General features: G+C 39.4%; 1 protein-coding gene and 1 long non-coding RNA gene across 2 annotated transcripts in view; one reads left to right on the top strand and one right to left on the bottom strand.

Moving 5' to 3' along the window:
• zc3h3 (zinc finger CCCH-type containing 3) overlaps positions 1 to 19,699 on the top strand; it is a 90,211-nt gene that overhangs the window by 13,633 nt on the left and 56,879 nt on the right. The window lies entirely within an intron of this gene.
• LOC139433719 (uncharacterized) lies at positions 7,247 to 7,921 on the bottom strand. The gene is made up of 3 exons (XR_011643112.1): positions 7,847 to 7,921; positions 7,556 to 7,711; positions 7,247 to 7,327 (listed from the first exon to the last, which is right to left on the bottom strand). It is a non-coding gene; the product is annotated as an uncharacterized lncRNA (long non-coding RNA).

Raw genomic sequence — 19,699 nt, 5'->3', positions numbered from 1 at the left:
GTTATATGCGTTCGGTACACTTCGGTACGGGTACGTGTACCGTTACACCCCTAGTGTGTGCGTGAGTGTGCTTCTCCCATCAGCTGCTTTTCCACATACCGTTCTCTGAATTCCATTCTCCAGTGCCACCATAGTATTATCAGTTGGGCAACACACACACATTTGCATCATGTGGACCTTAACCACACACACACACACACACACACACACACACACTTTCACCAAGTGGACCTTAACCCAATGCATGCGCACACACACTTTCACCAAGTGGACCTTAACCCAATGCATGCGCACACACACATACACACTGGCATTCTGCTCATTCCTAGGCACTTTCTCAGGCTCTCTGTGTCAAACAGGTGGACCTCTGTCTTCTTCTGTCTGAGTTCCTTTTCTTCCTTTCTCTTTAAATCTGTCACCATTTGTCTGTGACACGTGCGCCCACACACATGCAATGAATGACACATCCAGAGTTGTTGCATTTACCATAATAATTTAGGCAGAAGAGCATTTAGGAGGAAAAGTAGCTTGCCTTTACACGCATGTATCGTTGTGCCTGCTATTAACAGTGTGCCTATTTGGTTACGTGAATGATTTAGTTTCTCCTGTTAGGTGGTGTCTTGTGCAGGACTGGCCCAGTATAGCTCTCTGCCGTGGTGCACGGTAACATTTGGCATTTTGATTAACCTCTGTGGACCTTGGGAGCCGTGCAGGGCTGTGACCAGACCCCTGTATCTACAGTACGTCCACATGAGTTACTCCTACCCATCCGTGTTGTAAGACCCCTCCTCATTCCAAGTACTCTCATCAAACTGTCAACTGGCCATAATTAATTTCTGACTCGTTGGAGATGAACATGCAGATGGACCTTGCGTGGCCTTGAGGACACCAGGGAGTAGTGAACTCTGCTCAAATGACTTGAGAAGGTCTGTACAACAAGTTTCAAATTGCTACAAAAGGTTATACTAACTCCAGGCTAGGTTGCACTAATCATTTAATTTAGGATTATTTGAACCCAAATTTCGCAACATGTAAATATGAATAAATCGGCAGAGATAAACATTTTTCTTTTTGAAAGAAAAATTATCTGATTTTAAAGGAGCAACGTCAACTGCTTTTGGGTTGAATCCGTCCCATAACTTTTGTGAAGGAACATGATTATTTTACTCAATCGATATCAAAATGTCAGCCATTTAAAAAGTAAAACCTCAAGTGTACGGCTATAATCACAATTTATTAATTAATGAATCCAATCCCAGCCTTATGTTCCAGCAGTCTTTAGTGTTGTTTTGATGGATCTCTGAGAATAGCTCAGAGTGGTGTTTGACATTGTGCGGGCCATTATTTGTATCCTACACATTTATGAGGAGGGGGTCTGAGCGGCTTGTGTTGAAATGTCTCATCAATACTATTGAGTCCCAAAACATTAGCCTGCGATTACTGTGACTCCTTCCCAGTTAAGGAGGTAAATGTTTTCTTGGTATCCAGAGGAGTGGTCAATGTGCCAGCCTGTCTAAATAAATCAGAAACCCTAACAGCCTTACTAATTATTTGAGAACACATGGCAGGCAGTGTGTCATCTATTGGTTAATGGCTTGTGGGGGGCGTTGTCATCTTTAACTTAGGGATATGAATCCTGATGATAATCAATCTTTTCAGTATTTAAGAAGGTGCATGCCAATTCCCCAAAAGTGTTATTTATTCTGTTCAAGTTTTGATTACAAATATGAATATTCCCCACTGGAATAAAAACCAAACCCAATAGCCATGATGCAAAATCACGAGATTACGTCCAAAACACGTCAGGCATTGTTTCTGATAGCAACTTTCTGTGGGTCCGCTGCCGATTTGATGTCATATCGGCAGCAAATCTGTATCCGCTCGTTGTTTCCCCGTTTTTAAAAGATTTGGGTACAGAGGAAAAGAGAAAGGGTTTTATTTTCTGACGCTGCGTGAGTTCTCCGACGCACCGGGGAGGGGACACATATTTATGTATAAAAGACGTCACAAAGTGCATTTTGCATGATAGGTCCCCTTTAAATAACAAAATTGGACAATACATTTTTTAATTAGATTAATTGAAATAAAATAAATATATTTATATATAAACATAAAGTAACATTTATTTACAATAAGATAGCGTAAACCTTTTTCTATAATAATATTTGTACAGTCCTGTGTTGCTTCTTGCCTTACATAAAGCATGTGTGTTCTTGTAACAGGGAGGGGAAAGTGAAAAAGGCCATTAGAAGCTCCCTAAATCTTCACCTTTCGTCAGCTGGAGAACATGCTGGTATCATTGCCTAGCCCCTCAGCCTGCTCTGTATCCCCGTCCCAATGACAGTAACCCTATATCTACACCCCCCCCCCCCCCCCCCCCCCAGCTCTTCTCCATATGTCTGCACACACTGACGTGATACCATAATAATCATTGGGGGTTTTGCCGTTTACGTGGGAAGACGAGCACAGAGCCTGAAGAGCGCTCGGCATGTTAAGTATGTCCCACACACACACATGCGGACATGGACACATGGTAGAGACCGTGGCAGGGGGTGGTGGTACTGGTCGTTGGTCATTAAGGCCTCGGCAGGGTTATCTGGGCACTGGGCACGGCTGTTGACACGAAGTATGCTTTATGATCTAAGAGTTGTGTTGAGCATTTCTAGGAGCTTTATAAATTATTCTGTTTAATCACGTAATGCAATCTTCCTTTTAAGGGGTTCACTTAGGGAATTCCTGTAAAGGCTTTACAGAGCCAGAGTTTAACTGGATTAATCTCAAACAGTATTCAAAGAACCCTCCTCGTTTTCCCTTTTTGGTAGGTGGTTTCATTTTGAGTTTAGAAAAAACCTTTTGTATTGACTTGTACTCTAGTCAACTTTAGACGGGTATTTTAAAGGCCATGGAAGAAACTACATTGAATTGGTGCTATTAGTTCCGACACAAACACAAGCTTTCTTGCAGTCTTGGAGATTTTTCCTGAACAATTGTTTGTTTTCTAGATTTTCCCGCTTATCAATCCACACCCACAGAATACCCTGCAAAAGCATTTTTCTTGCTTATAGCAAAAAAGGAGTAATACTGTAGGTGTCTTGGTGTGGACAGTGGAGCCTTTGTGTTGTGTTTTCATATCCCTCGTCTATACCACAGTCTATGGTTTGAAAATGTCCGCAGAATGTCATTGGTATAGATGCCGTTATTTGCAGTTGAAAAGCTCAGAAGAATGTACCTCATTCCAAACGAAAAATAATCCCCCTTCCCCAATTATATTCGTGCTCCGTTTGAAAGTATTATGAGGAAAACGGCTGTTTAAAAAAAAAATTGTTTTAGGATTAAAGAAAACAAATTCCCCGCACGTAAAGGATTTAATTGAAAACATTTTTATTAATGTAAGGAGTTTTCTCAACTTTTGCCAAACATGTCACGCTGATAAATATCCTTTTGCGTGTAAGCAAAATGCAAATGCTTCAAAACTTTAAGCCTACGATGATAATAGTAAATAATAATAGCTATAAATAAAATTCTAGACGATCTGTAACTATTGCACAATTATATGGATCCATCACTTAACTATGCTTTCTCTGCCAAAATTGCCTCAAGTGTGATCATCTTATTTTGTAGACCAAGTATTTGGACCGTTGTCTAAAGGGGTCAGGGGTGTCCAGGCATTAGATACATGTTGTTGTGCCAGCACTGCAGAGCTCACACTGGCCACACACACTCCGACACTGCACAAGCAGTTCTCAATGCTATTCCTCTTTCTGGTCTTCTATCTGCAGTCACTCACATTGTGTGATTGCTCACCAGCACCATCACTCCATTTCTTTACCTCCTCCCTGCCCACCGCTAATAAACGTATTCCCCTAATTAATGTCTTGGCTGCAAGTCTCAGTGTGCCGGTGGAGCCAATTCTGTATGGTCATGTGAACTGGATCATCCCCTCTAGCTCCGTACTCAGCTTTTACGACCATAAGCTCTTATCTTTTATACTTCCATCTTTCTATTTCACTTTCAATCTAATGCCCCCCAAAAAAGGCTCCACCTGGCTCTCCATCCTAACTTGAAAGCCTGGGCCTGGGCACCATGCGAAGGAGTAACATGATCCCTTATCTTCTTAACGTTTTTCTTTTTTTCATTTTTCTTTTTTTCAGCCATTCCAACTTTCCATTTCAATCATACCAGCCTGGACACCCGAACCCCCAAAAGTCTATTCCGGTCTTGTTGAGTTATTTAGTGACTCCTTACTATCTCCCCCCACCATTCCCAAGTACTCCTTTTCCCTCCCAACTAAGTACCTCCTTTCCTTTATTCCCCCTTTGCATCTATGTCCCTCTCATGGGGGAAGTTCAGTTTTGTCCACTCTCCCAGTCCCCCATGGGTATTTGACTTTGTGTCTCCAGCCATGATTGGCATGCATAGCTCGCAATGCCCAGACTTTCCCTTCTGTCCCTGACCTCACTGCTTGCAGACAGAGGGTATGCTTCTTAATCCCACCACAACCTCTCTACAGGTGTTGCCCAGATTTAACCATTAGGAATAATGTTGTTGGTGATGGGAACAAATGTGGAGCAGATTCTTCAGCGGAGACATGACAGACAGGTGTAAACTGAATGATAGATTGGACCTGTCAGCCACTCTTCACTTCAGAAGGATAATTAAAATATTACTAAAGGATATTTCTCCCTCAAAATAAAGTGTTTTTGAAGTTGAATTCCAGTTTATAAAATCTTGGGTCTTATTTTTAGTTTGTAGCCGGCCAGATGTTAATCGTTTTTTGTATTGGAAGAAGCACAACTATAGATTTTAAACATAATGCAGTGGACATTGAAATTAATGTATGTTAAATTGTGAAATCATATTAAGTTAAACTCCTACAGAGTCTTATTGCATGGCTCATATGCCTTTTTAAATGCTCATATATTTATTCATTTGGTAAAAAGGACCTTATCAAAACAATTGGATTTGCATCTGCACTCAAAGAAATAACTCATTGGATTAACTCAATTTTATTGTTGGCAGGTTTTCCATCCAATAAATATATGTGGCTCAAACTAATGGCATCCATGCAGTATAATGTAAATGAGTTAGTCCAACTCAAATTTTTCAAATAGAGTTTAAGTAAAATGATAACATTACCTTTATGAATTTAAATAATGCTAGTCCACCTAAATCCTAATTAATTGAAAATGAAATAATGAGGTTAAATATAATTTAATAAAAATGTGTTACACATGATAGAAAACATGGTTTAGTTTTTCCATTCAATACAGTGTTTTAAAAATGAATGAAAAACATTTCTGAAAGATAATACCATTTTTAAAATGGCAGAGAAATGGAACTCCTATAATTAACTTACAAATCACCCTTTGCCAAATACAATGAATACAATATAACAGGGGTATGCACTGCTCTTCTAACAGGAAAATAACACATAACATCAAGAGTGCACTGCAAACACCAACATATGGAAATAGTGTTACAGTGTGTTGAAACAAACAAATACAGAAAAGCACAGAACAAATGATTGATATAACTGCTCAATCTGCTCTGATTAGGAAACTCGTGAATAAAATGACAATAACAATGAACTCATGAGTCACTTCTTTTTCACATTTCAATCGAACAACTTGATCTTCAGACTCTCGATTTTACCATTCAGCTTGTGCCCATCCAGATTCATCACTACCTTCTGCATGAACTCGAAGGTGTGTTTGAGGTTGTCCGGAAAGCTCAAATCCAGGGCATAAATAAGTCCCAATAGCATGACAAACCCCACAATCACGCTGCCCAAGTTGTCCATGACTATATTGCCTTCGATGACAATTCGCACGTCCTCTGGCTGCCCATCCACATCTCTTTGAAGTGTGTATATGCCCATGACTGGGTTTGCCATGTCCCTCTTGGCATCTTCAGAGGCAGAGGCCTGAACAAAGACACAAACATACAACACATGTGTTAACTAAAACCTGAATTACTACATTTTATAGAAGCAGATTTACTTATGTGGCTCTCCTAATTGATCAAAACTGTTTTAGACTAACCCTCTGGTATCACTCAAATGTACTACCCTATTTGGCCACTCAGGATAAAAATGTCCACTTTCAAAAACTTGAATGATAAAATGATATGATAACAATATTATATTTAAATATTTTTCCCCCACACTTTTTGGGAAGTGTGGGAACATTTTTTAAATGGACAATTAGGGTAATTTGTACAGTGTATTCAAGACCGATTAGAAACATTGAAATTCCAAAAAGTATCTAGAAAAAACACAAAATCATTATAGCCAAATCTGACGTGAAAAATTACCAATTTGGACAAAAATGTCCAGAGTGATACCAGAGAAGGTTAGGACCTCCAACACAGAACTAAATTAAGCTTGTAAGAAAATGTTTGCATAAATAAGTTATAAAGATATATTCCTGTACATTCTGTTTGATTATCAACTTTATCTTATTTATTCATTCAGGTATTAAGTTATTTGTTTACATCCCTACTTAATCATGTAATTTGTTGTTATTCCTGTAGTTAATTATGCATTTACCTACTTATTTCGAAATATATTTGATTATTTATTCTTTAATCATTTATTTCCTTGATTTATGTGATTATGTAATTATTCCTTTAACAATTTAGTAATTGCTGCATTCACATACCTTTTTAAACATGAATCTATTGATTAATATATTTCTGTATGTCAGCATTTATTTATTTTATTTATGTATTTATTCAATTATTTATAAGTTCTTACATATGTATTCATGTCCATATTTATTTATTCATTTATAGATGTATTTATATATAAATCTAAATATTTATTTCAGCATTCATTTATTATTTGTATTTATTTCCAGATATATTCATGTTTTAATTCACATTTGTATTTATCAATTTTATTCTTATGTTAATTTATAGATGTATTTATAGCTGTATAAATGTATTAATTCACTTTTTCCTATATTTATTTAAACACTTGCCCGATTAAATTACTTCTGTATCTATTTATTATTATTATTTTATTTCTGTATTTATTCATTCTTACATATATTCATTCCTATATTAATGTATAGATTTATTTATTTCGGCATGTATTTATGATATGTGATAACATATAAACAGGAATAGGGTTGTGTGCCATGTAATTTTCTTATTATAAATGTAAGTAATGGTGGTTATAATTGTGGGTAACACTGTTAACCACTACATTGAAAACATATTGTGATAAACATACCTGATACTCCTTAAAAAAAGAGTCTGGATCCTCGTTGAGGTAGATCGCGATGCTTCGCAGGATGCACCCCCTCTTGATGTGGATGTTTTCAAACTAGCAGGGGCGATAAATCAAAGACAATTAAGCACAATGCATGTGCAACACAGCAGGTAGTCTACAAAGTAGAGGGCTGTATCTGTCGTGTGTGTCCCTAAGCAGGACTCCTTAACCCTACCTTTCCACAATAAGCTATTGCCTTAAAAACACTATAAAAGCAGACCATTTCTTAAATGTGTTCATACGAGCATGGACAAAAACGAGGTTCTCTGCATTTATACTAACCGAATCTGATATTGCAAGGGCTTCCTTGATTTTGTGCCCCTTCAGTCCTCCTTTGGTCTTGAAGATCTTCAAGAGCTTGTCTGAGAAGTGGTCCAGCTGCCACATGAACTTTGATTGAAGTGGTGATGTTGTGATCCTCAAAAACTCTGCATTCACCTTAAAAATATTATTAACAAGCACATTACAACCAATTGTTACTTGTTTATTAGAATCACAACCATGCAAGGATGTAGACATGAATCACAAAGGACAATAATAAAAGACTGTCAACAAATACAAATATTTACTTACTTCACTCTGCTGAAACAGAGCAGGCCATCTGCATTTGAAGTCCCCTATCAAAGGCCTTTGCTCCACAATCTCAAGGCATCTGTGGGAGAAGGTTTTTTCCATTTTTGCTTTTATCACCACTTCATTGTCACGCTTCTTCAGTTCTGACAATAAGGCAATTCTCTCGTTCTCCAAGCTTTCTGTGGTTTCGCCTTTTGGGTGCAGAGGAATGTAGTTAACTTCAGCTTTTCTTGGTTTTTTTATGTTTGCTGCAGCTTTGCCTTGGCCGGTTTTCTTGTGCTTTAAGGAGTTCACAAGGATTTCAGGATGTCCAAGACGGGCAAGCTTTGTACGATAGTTTTGCATTTTGTACTTAAGAGACTGTTTCCACCCCCCAAATCCTGTCTTGGATCCTAGCTGCCCCAAACAAGGGTGGGCCCTCGTCAACGCTGCAGCTACCTCTTCACACTGATAGTCTTTCGGATATTTTGTGAATTTGATCATTTCTTGGGCTAGGCCATCAAGAATGACTCCTTTCAGCTTTAGGCCAGGCTGGAAGTATGTACCAGTTGTCTCAAACTCTGCATTCTTTAGATGAAGCTCAAATTCAGCCTCGTAGGTGAGCTTAGGAACCACAAAAACTGTGGGCCAGGATAACAATTGTGAGGCCTGAGCTTCAGGGGATGGATGTGGGGTTGACGTATACACCATATCGTCACTGCAGCATGAGGCTATTGATGATGCAGGGATTAGAGGCTCTGAGCTTCCAGTAATTGAGGTCTTATCAAATGAGTCAACTGTGTACAAAGTGATGGAGGGCTCAATATTTGACAATATAGGAGTAAATTACTTTCAGTGTGCTTTTATCCTGAATTTCAGACACTGATGTAAGATTCATGAACTCGTTAAAGTCAACATCCATGTATTGCAGACGGAAGTCCTCTTTCAATTGAAGAGATGTCTTGACAAATGTGTGCAGTTCTCCAACTGTTGCTGGGATATTCTGTACACACTGTGAAGACCACTGAGACAAATGTAACATTTGTGATATTGGGCTATATAAATAAACATTGATTGATTGATTCCCGAATCCAGGGTCAGTTTTCTAGAGTCAGACTGGTCGGCAAAGATGATGCGCAGAAGCGCCCGACCTGCCATTATGGAACACCTTTTAATCTAGAGCAGAAACAAGGTGAAAGAATAACAAGAAAGAAACACATTAGGATTGTATCAAAGATGAACATACAAATGGTTTTACAGTTTTTGTCAGAGCCTGCTATCCAGAGCTCACACTATTTAGAATTAAAAATGATACTCACCTTTAACAATGATGAATCTTTTCAACATTACCATGCGCAAACTCCCAACCATGTAGTCTGCAAGGGGATAGGGGTCTACCAAGTCAGCAAGCTCAATAACGGCAACCTCTGTATTGGGCGAGGCAGACAGCTCAAAAGCACCATAATGCTCTCTGTACCAAGCACATGCATCTTTTACCAGAAAACACAACTTCTCCTTAACAATGCAAAGTTTAATGATCTCATGGAATTTAGGCAGTCCATCTGCAGATCCGTGTACACTAATCATCCCCTCGCAGTAACGTATACCCAAGCTAGACACATTTTTTGCCATATGAACCTCAGTCACATCTGGGAAACTTTGTTTCAGTGTAGACACGACTCCCTCATTAAGGACATCAACAGGCAGGATTGAGACATGTGTGACCTCCAAGGATGACTTCGTGACACTGGAGGAATGTGTGTGATAGGCAAGCATGAACTGGTGTTTAGTCAACTCACTCCCTAAGCGTCCAATAGCGACGTTTGGTCAGTGTCCGTGGCGTCCAATTGTGACGCTCCTAGGCTCCTTCAGCGTCATAAAGGGACGCAAATAGCTTTCAACTGATTGCAATGTATTCCCATCTGCGTCGGGATTTGACGCTCATGGAAGCACGGCATTCGTTTATGTCGGCTGCCCTTAAAGGCAATGTGAGCATCCATTCCCATTGGATAACAGAGAATTTTACACCCGGAAGTAAGTACTCCTCTTACTGTCGATTGATTTTACAGTGATATCTGCACTACTCATCGACTAAAAAACACCAGATTATCCTTGTTAATTACACAACATTGATTGGTTTAAATTGTGTGCAATGCTTTTGTATTTTTCCCCTTCGATTCGGAGAAACAAATATGTTTTCTGAGTAAAGGATGGCAGAAGACACTACACTACCCAGAATCCCCAGCTATCATTTGGCCTACACCATGTGCTCTGTTTGACAAACCCCGTTTTTTTCACCATTCATTCCAATGGCTGGCGTCTATGTCATGTGATCTTCAAATTTCTCCCTGCAGAAAAAGAAAACATGGCCGAAATTCGTTTTATTCTGGGTGTAAAATGTCTATTTTAAAGTTAGTTTGGCCATTAAAATGCGTTTTGATGTCATTTGATGCGAGAAATATGAGTTGTTATTTCAGATTATGTGTGCAGTGGATGTACATGATCTTTAGTTTGCTAGTTATTACGAAGATTACTTCAGGAAATCGCGACGTTTTCATTGTTACCAAGGTGGTTGCTAGGGACGCTGCTGTCGATATTATTTCTGTTATGTTGTGTAACTGTTTAATGGTGTTATCTTTATTGCTACCCCCTTCCCCGTCAATGTATAGTGTTGGTCCACAGCCTAAACATATTAGTTTAACAAAATCCGCATCTAAAGATACGTTATTTCCCCCCTGTGCAATTCCAGGCTCACATCTCAGAGCACATCGTCATTAACAAATACCGGAAACAGACCAAAATAATAATAATACCTTATTCCGAGTGTGCTTGCTTTTCTCTTTGAAAGTCATCACATAACGGCATTGTAATACACGGTTCGGCTGCATTACATATTACATATCTGCCGTAGTTCTGTATTTATAGAGCCCTGATGAGAAGACAAACATGAGGAACTGATAACGTGACGTGGATCATAAATATATCAGCCATTAAACAACATCTTACATTTCTTTTCACACAATACGTCTCCTTGCAGTATCAACACTAATTCGGCTCACTTTTATATTTGATCCAGTTGGTAGATGGGCTGTATTTACACCATAAAGGTGCACAGCTGATATAAAGGGACACCTGGTGGTTAAAGCATGTTATTGAATTTCAATATTTTTATTATTGGATATTAATACGATCCCTATAAAGTATATTCATTACTCGTTATTCTCTACTAATTGTTAATTAAAGACTGTATGTAATGACTATTTTGCACATCCCTTTCAAGATTTCAAGATTTTCTAAGGTTTATTGACATATCATATAGGCCTACACAACTGTGGTGTAGTTCTGCACTGAATGAAAAACTTGGGTTGCAGGTTCCTCAATAGTGCATTACAAGACATCTATCAATATGTGTGCATACCTCCAGCAATGTTAACTATGTTGAAGCACTTATTTTAACTGATATTATACATAATGTATTATACTCTTATGAGATGTATGTAGATATTTCATCTCCGGCCTTGTCAGGTATTGAACAATCAATAAATAAAGAACACAGAATTGTTGAATATAAAACACAGAATTTATGTGATTATACTAAATGATTTTCAAATAAACACAAATGCATATTTAACTGTTACACATGCTGATGTAACGCAAATGTTCCAACTTTGGATCAATAAAGTATATCTTATCTTAAGCTGATCGATGGCTACTGCCATATTTGCAAAATGTGCTTCTGAACCTTGACAAGTGCATGTTTCAGGCTTATCAATTAATGTAATGTAATGTTATCACAGGGGTCACACACATAAGACCAGCTGTTAAATAAAGCTCTTCTGACCTTAGCTGGCATGTGGGTATATATATTAATACTGCCCATAATGGGCACCATTTATTAATTATATGTTTTAAATGTGAGTGTTTCCTGTCCCCTAAACCTCCAGGGATGTACACAGTTTAATACTGGCAACTTCTTATTATGGGAAATACGAAAACGTCTTTTAAAACTACAACTCCCAGTTGAGACGTGCCATAGAGAACAAGTTGCGAAACAGAATAGCCAGCATGTGTAGTTCTGGGGACGGGGTGGGGGAGGGGGGACGCGGTGGACCCGTTCAAATCCAGTTTTGGACAGTCTGCCGTGGTTCCATCCCATTTCAAATGCTGTTCGAGAATCGGCTTAACCCTCGAGCACACTCTCCAATCACAGAGCTTGAGGACTATCACGGGGTTTGTCAAGAGCACATGGTATAGTCCAAACGATAGCTGGGGATTCTGGGTAGTGTAGTGTCTTCTTCCATCCTTTACTCCTGGGAATGGACGCTCACATTACCTTTTAAGGGCAGCCGACATAAACGAATGCCGTGCTTCCATGAGCGTCAAATCCCGACGCAGATGGGAATACATTGCAATCAGTTGAAAGCTATTTGCGTCCCTTTATGACGCTGAAGGAGCCTAGGAGCGTCACAATTGGACGCCACGGACACTGACCAAACGTCGCTATTGGACGCTTAGGGAGTGAGAGTGTGTTGGTTTAGTAGCTAGTGAACGAGGTATGTTCTTAAAGCAATTGGTGTGACGAGCAACCTGCTTGAAGAAGCTATGTTTAGCCTCACATCTCATCGTCCACAGTGTAATTAGAGGCCCGAAGCAACGAATCATTTGCGGATAGTGCTCTAAAAAGTGATGTTTTGGTATGAGCTTTACATGTGGAAAGAGTTCAAGATAGCGCTGTCTATGATCATAGATCTTGGCTTCAAGATAAGCAATGGTCTCATCTGTGTGAACAGGGGCCACAACCAACTCAACTATGTCCTTAAGATCTAGAATTAGCTGCCACGCTGGTTCACCTTCTGGTAAAATGTGCCCAATCACAAAGGGAAGCAGTCTTATTAAGGTCCAGTTTTCATGGGCATTGCCACCTATTGTGTTTCTAGATGTGAAAGAGCGTGGTATACGCATGAGGGCGATTGGTTCTGTCCCCCCATTTGTACGGAAATGTCTGAATCAATGTGTTGAGCCTTTCAAAAGTGAAGTATTTTTTGGAGATCAACAAACTCATACAACGAGCCAGTTCAACTGGTACAACACCTTCAAAAAGGTCGTGCACAATGTCAGGAGGATAACCAGTAGTTACATGAAAATGGGAAAGGTGCTCTGTTAAAACACACTGCTTTTTTACACCACAGCAAATAGTTGCATTCTCCTGAGCAGACTGGACATGAACATCATGGATGTCTCTTGTTCTCAGTTGGAAAGCACCTGACTGGACATCCTTAGTCTGAAAATCTGATTTGACTCCAGTACAAAACCTGCACACTGACCCAGCTGAAAAACTCTCAACAAATCCCCCGAGCCCATGGGCTCCAAGATTGTCAGCTATAACACACTGGACAGAACCTTTAACAAACTGACCAAGCTGAGCTCTAAATACACCGTGCTGTTCTAATATGCTTAAGTCTGGCAAGAGAGGCTCCAACACTTTTCCATAGCCATAGGTCTTAACATCATCAGATTTGCATAGAACAGCTAAATAGATTGAGTTTAGTGTTGAATGGGAACCTGGTGGCAAATTACCCAAAACCCAATATACACCACAAAGTTTGTGTGTCTTTCGAGATGTCCCAAGAGGGTTACAAATCTCAAAATCATCAACATAAAGATTTACAGAGATTCTCAAACCTTCATCAGAAAAAAACAAATTCTGTTTATAGTACTCACCGTCTCTTACAGTTCTGTACTCTTGGGGAACAGCCAATAGCCGCTGTTGCGTTTCAATATGTTCAAAGACACCTTTATGAGAGAGCAAAATCAAAAAAATGTGAACAATATTTTCCAACTTCAATAAAATGCATGCAATTCTTTCTTCGATTAAATTTGGAAGGTGTATTTCTGAAGCATCACCACAACTTAGTGTTTCATATTCCTGGTCTACATCGACATACTCTGTTGGACCAACTGCAGAACTGTGTGACTGATCCAACTCACCACTTGTACTGACAACATTGGCTATAAAGTCTTTAAGTGAATGTTGTCTGTGTTTCCTATTTTTGTGTGTGTTGAATGTACTGTAAATGTTAGTTTTAAATGTGCATCCTAGAAACATACATGGTACAGTTTCATTATGCCTGAGATGTCCATTAATATGTTGGAAGAAATCTTTTTCTGTTAAGTCTCTACGTGAGCACACATGACACTGAAATGTAGGTAATTCTACTGGCTTTGGTGTTAGCTGTTTAGCATGAGTTTTGTATGTGTGATTTAAAAGCTTACTCCATGTGTCAAACGAACATGGGCAATCAGTATATGGACATGGATAGCGACAACTGCCCCTTAAATGTGCATGTGTCTGCCGGAAATGTTTTAACAACAAATACCTGCTAGCTAGTTCCAAACTGCAGTGTTTGCACTGCCACATGCATAACCTGAAAAAGAGAAAAAATAGAATTAGCAATTGACACTGAACAACTGACAATGTCACAGATCAGCTTGTGCAAGTATTGTGAAAGTAGCCGTGTACTTACCATAAATAAGAGGTTGCCCCAAGGTGCTTGTTAATGCTGATCAAACTGCAAAAAACAACAAAAATATATTAGAGGTGTGATTAAAAGGCTTATATATTTGAATTTTCACAGACAACACATAATTGCCTAATATTGCACAACCCAAAAAAAAAGGATAACAGATCACACTTTAAAATTAAGAGTCTAGTAGACATTTTATAAAGCAGGCCTACATTTCTGGGTGCCTGCTTGTGAGTGAGGTTACCCATGCAAGATTCACATATATATTATCTCATTATTTATATTAAATATTTGGCAGTAAAAAACTCAACTCAACTGAACTCCTACAGAAACGAGTGGCTCCGCCTGTCCTCCTCTGCCTGCCTGCACTAAGGCCAGGAGAGATGGACAGACCTGCTGAGCTTTATGATAGAAAATGGCAGCCCTTACTGGGCTGCATGCAGGCTCTGCCTCCTATACTGTTACCTCATGCACTTGAATTACTCTTTGTATTTTTTGGTTGAATTTAAACTGAATTTCGGTGTGTTCAATGACAATAACGTTAAATCTAATGTAATATAATCTAATGATCTCCATTATCCAGTATTCAATGCTAACCGTATCTAGCAAGCTAGCTAACAAACCAGTTATCTGGCTAGCTAGCTTGCTGCTTCACCTCATGCACTTGAATTACTCTTTGCATTTTTTGGTTGAATTTAAACTGAATTTCGGTGTACTGTGTTCAATGACAATAACGTTAAATCTAATGTAATATAATCTAATGATCTCCATTATCCAGTATTCAATGCTAACCGTATCTAGCAAGCTAGCTAACAAACCAGTTATCTGGCTAGCTAGCTTGCTGCTTCACCTCATGCACTTGAATTACTCTTTGCATTTTTTGGTTGAATTTAAACTGAATTTCGGTGTACTGTGTTCAATGACAATAACGTTAAATCTAATGTAATATAATCTAATGATCTCTACTATCCAGTATTCAATGCTAACCATATATAGCAAGCTAGCTAGCTTGCTGTTTAGACCCAACTAAAAACGGAGCAAAAATATAACACGGTGGTTTTCAAATATTCTTGTCGATATTATGAAAAGGCATTACTTGGAAACAGGGAACATTCTAAACTACTAGAAAAAACAAATACTTACCAAATAATAGACTTTCCACCGTCAGTTTCTCCAGTCAGTTTCCACAGTCAGTGTTAGACAAAAGGCGGCAAATGACAGCACGGATGTTGCGCATGGGCAAAGGGGATGTGCAAAGGGGCGGTCCCCAATGAAAACTATTCATTTTGAGTTGCTCTGTCTTAAATACATTTAATAAGTGAATTGATTAATGTAATTTGTGTTACTCTAATGAACTATACTTAGGTTTATTTCTTAAATAAACATATTTAAGTAAAGTGAAACAATTTTTAATGTGTCAAGTCTAAGAAGGGCTTGAATCATTTTTTTGAGTGTGTAAAAACCTCTAAGAAGGCTATTCTTCCTTTCTGGCAAAAGCAATTGGACGAGCGTTGCTTGTGCCAGAAAACGATTATGGAGCACATTTTTTCCCTAATGGTTTAAACACATTCCAAGGTTAATCCATTTTAATATGAAAAAAACAGAGATTGAATCAACAGACAAATGATCACACAAACTGCTTGTTCACAGTTTTGCAGACTGACTTTGACCAAGTTTACTTACTAAAGTTTAATATCAAATGTTTCTTATGCGTTTGTTTATTTAAGATGTACCTCTAAATGTATAGTGATGTGTATAATGAAGATACACTGAATTATTGTACAGAAACTCTTTAAACTTAGATTAACAACAGATGGCCAACAACTAGGGAAAGATCCAAGTTGTATGCATTTAATTCACCTGTTAATCTCTGTCGCTAACTGCCCCTCCTCTTATACCCTCAGTGTTTTCATGTGTCCCTCCCAGTTTGGGTATTTAATAATGGATGCTTGTTTGTGTTTGTCAGTCAGCACGCTCTCGTTAAAACACTTTAAGATAACTGCTAATTCCAGCAGGCCGGTATTGATTAGCCGCGCTGGGTGTGGATTGTTTTATAGCCTGAGAAGAGCGCCGCATCCCCCCTCCATCACCCTTCCCATGCTCCCCCAGTACCCTCTCCCTCACCCCCCTCCCCTCGTCAAGGGTCTCTCTCTCTCTTTGGTTGAATAATTAATGCTTAACCTATTTAATTAGTGAGATCTGCTCTGAACAGAAGCAGAGTAATTGAGTCTTTGACTGCATTTGGGAGGAAGTGTGTTGGTGTTTAACTGTGTCCGTCACACGTACTGCGATTGCAGCAAGTGGCTCACTTCCTCGTATGATTTACAGCAGCAACGTGGCTTCGTCGTGGCTGTCAGAGAGTTGGCATTAGCGGTGGCAGAGGTGTGACCGATTTGGTATGGCAACTCCAGTGTTGGTCTTTTTTAAGCAGCCGTTCTTCCAGTGGGGTTGGCATCGAAAGGTGGAGAGCTCTGACTATGGGCTCTAGTGGGGATATTAATACTTGGCACAACAGGCCAAAGTAAAAGAAGTAGGATTTGTTAATCGTCTTTGGTCAGTCTTTCCCCTACCATTGTCTTGGCGGGGCGCTGCGCCCTGCCAACGGAGCCCCGCGCCCCGCCTGAAATTCAAGGTGTTTTTTTATTTATATTTTATTTAAATAAATATATATATATATATATATATATATATATATATATATATATATAGCACCAAATTGCAACTGAAGTAATCTATCTACGGTCACTTTTCACATTGAACATGTGCTCTTTTATTAAATAAACTAAACGCCTGTTATTTATCCAATGTATGTGCATGTTTCAGTGTCCACTGCTTTGCGTATTCACATTCTCCCTCCGCTCTGTTTCTGAAGAGAACACACACACGAATGCACACACTCACAATCGGAGACAAGAGCGGAGGAAAGGAGGAGAACAACAACGCACGAACGCGACAACGAACGTAGCGTGCGCATTCTAATAATAGCTCACAGATGGTGAGCAGGTACCGCGGTTTTGAACCAGCGGTGCCGGATTCATTTCAGAAGTCGGGGGGCCAAAAAGTGCGTGTGTGTGACATACTTGCCAACCCTCCCGATTTTCGCGGGAGACTCCCGTTTTCCCCCCGGGGTCATATTTATCCCGCATTTCTCCCGATTTCTGACTAAATCTGAATTGTTTCATTCTAACATAACGCACCAAATGTTACTGTTTCCACTCGGACTTCAATACAGCTACACCATTGTTTGGTTTCCATGGTAACGTGTCTCTTTAGTAGCGCGAGCAAATGAAAGTCTGAGAGGGTATATTCAGGAGGAAGATAGTCAGAGAAAACAGAACAAGAATGGACAACTCGACCCTCTGCTCACTCCTTTCCTGTAAAATTAAACTATACAGGTCCAGCCCACACATAGCGCAGTTGCTCCATCATTCCATCTCTTCTTTTTTCCTGCTACGCTCTTGTTTGACAAGCTGAATGTTGACTGGTGTTTGACTGAAGTAAGCTCTGTGAAAAGTTCCAGTTATTAACTCGGTATTTACAAAGCTGTCATCTCCACATTTGGAGAAAGTTACAAGCCGTTTGACAGCAGCACATCTGCATATTTCACAGAAGGCTCGTTTAGTGGTTTTGCAAATAATTAACCACTCTCTATTTTTGTACCATTCTGCATTGAAGTACCTTTCTCTTTGCCCAAATAAGCTTTTATTTGCCCGTCACAATGTCCCGAGAAACAAACCTCCATGCAGTCGGAACCAGCCTGTTTCGGTTCAACGATGCCGGCGGCGGCGGTTTTGACAGCCTCTGCGGCCGCAGAGCTGCTGCTGGGGTTCACCTGGCTGCGCTGGTTCTATGGTTGAAGGGCCAGGCTCCGGAGTTGTGGATGTCAGGGATGTGACATTCAAGTTGTTGAATTTCAGTTTGGTTTTCTTATGTGCCGGTTCTTCTGACATGTTTGCAAGTGTATCTATATAGGTTAACGGCTGACACACACAGAACAACGTAACAAATAAAGTAAACAACGTAACAAATAAACACATCTAAGCTTTTTTTATTGGTTGTAATGTACATGGATACATTTGAAAGGTGTGACAATGTCCTATTTGATTGGGTTAAAATGTACATATTCTTCCTGTTATGTCTGCCTGCTTTATTTTTACCTAATGCAAAGTGACCTGCTCCATCGAAATCAGTCGCATTGATCCGAAGACACATTGTGAGTTGTATACACTCTTGGAAAGAGGAGATAGCTTTCAAATGATATCAGGATTGTTGTTGTTCTCCAAATATTAAGCAAAATATGTCACATTATATAATGACTGTCACCGAGTCATCATTTTGAGAAAAAGGCCTTCAAAGTTTCCTCTTCTCTGGAATCCATTGATCTGATTGATTATTAGTAGAGCAAATGATCAAAATACTACGGAGGGAAGATATTTTCGTTTGGATTACTGGTCTGGGGGAAGCCCGTTTGTGTATTTTTGCGTTTGTGTGTATTGTGTTTGTTTCCTGGGGAAAACACTCACAAGAAACACCGGCTGTCGTTATGCCTGCTGTGACGTAAATTTACTCCGTTCTCCGCTTGTAATTATGCCGTTACAAGCTTCAAAGTTGTATTTCATCTGAATTTGCCGAAACAAGTTTAATATTCTGAAAGCCAAGACTTTGTTTATTTGAAATCAGATGAAAACAAACTGTAACGGACCCTACGGTGTTATCTATGATTACTATGCCTTACATTCATAATTTCAGCGGAGGGAGGGGAAGCGGCGCTGTGGAAGAGCTGAGTGGCGAGTGAGAGGCGAGCTGTCATCTTCCCTTTACAAGCTTCAAAAATGCCTTTAGCTAATGAGATTGAATATAACAATAAAAAATAACAAAATATACACGGCTAGATCAGATCGCGTTTTAGATGCGACTTTAGAGTAGAGGGGAATTAATGAAACGAAATTTGTACAGTGTTCCGCGGCATCTGCCGCTGCGAAAATGCGCTTCCGGCGCCCTTGTTTTGAACTGTATTGAATTTGACAGAAAACAACAATGAAACGCCAGCAGAAGAATTGTCTAATGAGTTAGGTGAAAAAAAAGACAGGAGATGTGAGTTGGTTTATTCAGTAAATTAGCTCAGGATAATTGGATGTTCTGTCTACACTTGTTGATGTGAGGCTAATGCAGGATTTGCTAGCTTGATGCTACCGGCATTTAGCGGCAGTGACTCAACAAATTGCCTCTTAAAATGTATCGTCAGGAATAGTGCTGCGTACCTGGACTCACATTCAGGTTCAGGTCCGGACTCAAGTCCAGAGGTTCAGGTTCAGGTCCGGACTTATAAGTCCGGACCTGAACCCATGGC

This window comes from Pseudochaenichthys georgianus, chromosome 4 (genome assembly GCF_902827115.2).
Source record: "Pseudochaenichthys georgianus chromosome 4, fPseGeo1.2, whole genome shotgun sequence".
NCBI lineage: Eukaryota > Metazoa > Chordata > Actinopteri > Perciformes > Channichthyidae > Pseudochaenichthys > Pseudochaenichthys georgianus.
This window is presented reverse-complemented; position numbering and strand designations above follow the sequence as displayed.